This window comes from Choloepus didactylus, chromosome 5, assembly GCF_015220235.1.
Source record: "Choloepus didactylus isolate mChoDid1 chromosome 5, mChoDid1.pri, whole genome shotgun sequence".
NCBI classification, from domain to species: Eukaryota; Metazoa; Chordata; class Mammalia; order Pilosa; family Megalonychidae; genus Choloepus; species Choloepus didactylus.
In genome coordinates, this window is record NC_051311.1 from 46,676,864 (window position 1) to 46,682,449 (window position 5,586).

The 5,586-nt window shown below is 36.8% G+C and overlaps 1 non-coding gene across 1 annotated transcript; it reads left to right on the top strand.

The window, feature by feature from the left end:
- The first annotated feature begins 462 nt into the window (after nt 1–462).
- Nucleotides 463–614, top strand: LOC119535604. The gene has a single exon (XR_005217221.1). It is a non-coding gene; the product is annotated as a small nucleolar RNA SNORA62/SNORA6 family (small nucleolar RNA).
- The last annotated feature ends 4,972 nt before the right edge of the window (nt 615–5,586 follow it).

Below are 5,586 nucleotides of genomic sequence, written 5' to 3' on the forward strand. Positions count from 1 at the left end.
ATCCCCTGAATAGGAAAAAACAACGCCAGGTTACAGTTTCACCAATCTATGGAAAAGGCAAATCTTAAAAAACAAAATCTGGCTGCTGTCATAGAGAAAAATGTATGTAAAGCAGAAAGAAAAAAACACAACAAAAAACTGTCTTCCATACGTGGTAACCTACATAAGCCCTACAGAGATGGGAAAGAAGGACCTCTCAAGGAACTTCCATTTACAAATGGGATGTACCACATGAACTTATCCCTGTTTCTTCTCAAACCTCACTAAAATGACAGTTTGGGGATTACAAGGCATAAAATCTTCAAGAACCAAGAAGATGGAGGTAGGGTCCCACCATGATCAAGATGACAGCCAGGAAGAACTGGCAGAAATATCTTTCTCAAAGGTCTAGATAACAGTTAAAGGACTGCAGTAACAGGGCAAGTGCCAAATCAAGAAAAGGCTACTTAAAAGTAGTATGATCATGCACATTAATAGAGCTTGGAACGAAGGCCACTGGCTGCCAATGAACCCTCAAGTGTAGGTACTATGCTACGTGAAGGCAAGTTTTTCACTAACACCACAAGGGTCTTTGGTCCAATAAATGGAGTTGAATAGTAATTCTTGCTACAAGTATAAAAAAAAAAGTAGAAGGAAAGCAGGATCACCTGGTGCCACAGTGGACTCTTCCCCCACCCCCTCACTGGCTTTGTGTGGAGCTGACCCATGTTCCCAGTGCAGATTCCTGGTCCCAGTTCCAGGGAGAGCAGAATAACCCTCATGCACATACTGGGAGTATGTATGTTTGGCCAATATTTCTGGTAGCAGCCTGAGGGACCTGCCATTGCAGAACTTTCCCTGTGTGGAGAAAGCAGCTCACTGAGCTCTCCTACAGATCACTGTGGGAGAGCAGTGAAGTGGCTGCCTAGGGCAATGGATTGCTGGCTGTAAGACATACAGTGCCATGCCCAAGGTTGTGAGGAAATTGTTTCCTAGGAAGAGGGGAAATTCAGAACCCACAGGGGAATTCTTAGGGCCACATGACTAAGGTAAGAGGCATGTGCAGAAAGGATCAAGGAGGACCCCATAATTTGGCCTAGACTATTCTCTAAACTTCTATGGCTCAGCTCTGAAGGAGAGAACCAAGTAGGTCAATCTGCAAAAACCAGGAAAGGTGCTTTCTTTTCTTTTCCTTCTTCTTCTCTTTTTGTTATCTCCTGGCATTCAAAGAACACTCTAGCTGTATGAAAGTATAAGGAACAGATGTCGCAGAGTCTAAATCCCAGTGATTACACATTAAAATATCAAAATTTCCAGGTTTCAAAAGAAGATCATGAAGCATATAAAGAAACAGGAAATAATGACCCAGGCAAAGGAGAAAATTAAAGCAATAGAAACCATAAATAAAGAGGACTAGACATGGGACATACCAGACAAAGACTTTAAAAGACAGTCCTAAACATGCTCAAAGAGCTAAAGGAAAACATGGACAAAGAACTAAAGGAGATCAGGAAAACTATAGATGAACACAAAGAGTGAATCAATAGAGATATGAAATTATGAAAAGGAACCAAACAGGGCTGAAGTCTACAGTAATAGAAATTAAAAATTCTCTAGAGGGGTCCAACAGCAAATTGGAGCTGGCAGAAGAAAGAATCAGTAAACTTGAAGATAAGGCAATTCTGCTCCAATATGAGGAGCAGAAAGAGGAAAGAATGAAGAAATGTGAGCAGTCTGAGGAACTGGTGGGACACTATCAAGCATACCAATATATGCATTGTGGGAGTCCCAGAAGTACAAGAAAGAGAGAAAGGGGAAGAAAGAATATTCAAAGTAATAATGGCAGAAAACTTCCCAAATTTAATGAAAGACATTAATATAAACATCCAAGCTGCTCAATGAACTCCAAATAGAATAAACCCAAATAGACTCACACTGCACTGTGTTATAACCCAACTGTCAAATGTCAAAGATAAAGAGAAAATTCTAAAAGCCACGAAAGAAGCAACATGTCACATACAAGGGAGCCTCAATAAGATTAAATACCTGTTTCTCATCGGAAACTATGAAGGCAAGAAGGCAGTGAGAAGACATTTAGAGAGATGAAAGTAAAAAGAAAAAATGCCAGCCAAAGATTCTACAATTGTCAAAGCTGTCTTTCAAAAATAAGGTTGGGATTAAGACATTCCAAGATAAGAAAAAGCTGAGGGAGTTCATTGGCATTAGACTGGCCTTACAAGAGATGCTAAAGAGAGTTTTGCAGATTGAAAGGAAGGGGCAATAGACAATAGATCAAAGCTGTGAAGAAATAAAGATCTCCAGTGAGAGTAATGATATAGGTAAATATAAACACCAGTATTTTTGGTTTGTAACTCCACTTTTTACTTCTTACAGTATCTAAAAGGCAAATGCATAAAATGTAATAGTAAATCAGTGGTTTGGGACTCATAATATATAAACATGTAATTTGTGACAAGAACTAAATAAAGGTAGGGAACAGAAGGATATAGGAACATAGTTTGTATATACCATTGAAGTTAAGTTGGTATCATAGCAAACAAGGCTGTTGTAGATTTAGGATGTTAAATTTAAGCCCCATAGTAACCACAAAGAAAATATCAGACAATGCACAAACTCATAGAGACAGAAGGTAGAGTAGATGACCAGGAATGAGGGGCAGAGGCAATGGGGAGTTGATGCAAAATGAGTGTAGGAGTTTCTGCTTGGGGTGAAGGGAAAGCTCTAGTAATGGATAGGGGGAGGGTATAGTGCAATAAGGTGAATGTGCTTGATCCCACTGAATGCTATGCTTCAGAGGGGTTGAGAAGGGAAGATGTATGTTATATATGTTTCCACAACTAAAAATATAAACAAAGAAAAACAATGGAGATAATGACTATTAAACACAGAACATGATACTGGATGTGATCTAAGAGTGGAGGAGAAAAGGCTCAAAAGAACATTGAGACATAAGAAAAATTGTAATATAGAATGTAAGCTTTAGGTAAATGTTAAATTTCTTGAACTTGAAAACTGCATTTAAAGTGAGTATCATTTTTCATAGTAAATGTATAAAGATGTATTATGTGTTCGAGGATTATGATGTGTGTGACCTGATCCCAGGTGTTCCAAATGTTCAAAATATAGGTGGAGAGAGAGAGAAAGAGAGAGAGGAGAATGCAAGTGGAGATGACAACAAAATTTTACATTTTGCCAAATGGATGAGTAACTAATTTAGCAGACCAAAGAAAATAGAAACCTAAACTGGAAGTACGGTAGCCCTGAAGACTGTATTTACAGTCTTATCTTCAACTGCAGATTACCAGAAAGACAAGGAATTGGGGATACATGGGGAATTGAAGGTATAAGAATATGAAGGCTGGTTAAAAAGTCTGTACAAGAACAATTAGACCCCTGTAGTTGATGAACATGTCCTACTCTACCCCAGCAGAAGACGGGAGAGGTTGAGCTACAGGAACCCTGTGCTCAAGGACATGATATAAATCCAAGATACAGGATTACTAGGCTGAGAAAAGGATGATTCTTTCCCCATATTACCTTCAGACCTCTTTCCCTATGAGGTTCTTAGGATGCTGACAGCCAGGCTCATACCCCCACAGACCAGTGGATTTATTTCTGAGTATACTGATAAAATCAATAGAAGAAACTTTCACATCCTGACATTTTCAAGGACCCCGTGAAGTTCAAGGATACAACACAATTTTTGAAGCCTACCAATCAACAAGCTTTGCCTGTGCATACTTACTTTAAAAATTTTTATTGACTCATTCATAAACATGAGCAAAGAGCCAATAAGCACTAGTCATTTTAAAACTCTCTAATATTAGAAAATATACAAATAAAAAGGATTCTCAGGGGAAAAAGCAATGCCACAGAATATATATGTAATATTTCCTCAGAGACCTAAGAAAAGATGTTGCATCTATGAAATAAGAATGTGATATCAGATGAGATAAAAGAACATCAGAGAATCAAAAAGTTCTTTAAAATCAGAACTTTTATAATAGAAATGAAAAAAAAGATCAGTAAAGTTGTTCAGAAAATATCCCATAAGTAAAACAAAGAGAGAAAAACAAGAGCATACATAACATATATATACATAATTTTTAATTTCTATTTATTTATTTATTTATTTATTTATTTATTTATTTTTTGCAGCCAAGGAAGTCCAATACCTGAATAGAAGTTCAAAAAATAAAAAAAAGATAAAAGAAAATGGAGGGGATGTTATTAACTAAAACATAATAAAAGTACATTTCCCAGAACTGAAAACCATGAGATTCAACATTGAATGTGTCCACCAAGATTCCTACAATGAGTTTAAAATATGACCCACACCAAAGCACATTGTCATGAAATTTCAGGTCACTTTGGACAAAGAGAACACACTAACGTTTCCATTAAAACAAGAAAATGGGTTTTATGAAAAGAACTGAGAATCAGAATGTGATCAGAGTTCTCAAGGACACCATTGGAAACTAGAAGCAATGGAACAATGCTTCACAATTCTGACAGATGATTTCCAATGCAAAATTTTATACCCACCCAAGGTATTAATCTGTTGTGTGAGCAGACAAAGACATTTTCAGATATCCAGAGTCTCACTTTAGTTTCCAAAGTGTCCCCTTTTTAGAAAGATCCGAGGAGATATGGTCCAGCTGAAAATATAGAAATCTGATATTTATCATTCAGGAAAAGTGATCGAACATGAGAGAAATCTCCAGAATGTGGTTGGAGGAGATGGCAGGAAAACAGCTGTGCAGTGAGCAAAGAGCAACTAGTCCACATGGGAGCTCCAGGAGGGACATCTCCATAAGAAATGTAAAACTGACAGATACCTGATGTGCTTAAATGTACTGAGAGATTCACACTATTGATTCAGGGTTCAAGAGTGAAGTAGTGATAATTATAAAGGATACTAAACAAACAAAAATTAGGTAATTATTAACTTCAGGGAAAACAAAAAGTTTTATAAAAAGGAAATGTAATATTTCATATTAATAGTACAATCTATGGCTCAGCCATGAATAGTACTTACAGAGTTATAGACAATGTTCACATAAAATTGCTCTGTACCAAAATTATGATGATACTGTATGAGGAAAGGAAGTATTTGTTGTAGGTGTTTTTGTTGGGTAGAAGGTGTATAAAAAAGACAAATTCACATCTTCCATAGTAGAAAATTGAGATAATAGGTAAAACTGAAAAGAATCAACTACTGATAGATTAAGATAGTGTTCTTTGTTTTTTTAAGTACAATGTCAGAAGAATAATTAAAAGAGTTGAAATTGAGGAGATGTCAGAGGTAGGGAGGAGTAGGGTAGTAGACTGATACTTATTTCAGTCATAATTTTTTTTTTATTTTTACCTTTGATAAAAATAAAAATTCAATTAAGAAAAGAAGTGTAAGTTCCTGCCAGAAGCTTGAGGATGAAGCAGGGTGTGTGGTAAGATGCATGAAACAGGCTTGCAAAGGAACCATAAGCCAACAGTATGGAGAGGTGTCTGATTTGCTAATCATGAACTATGCCTTACCTCATCCAGCTCTTCCTAGGGAATATGGTCACCTGCTGAGTTAAACATGAA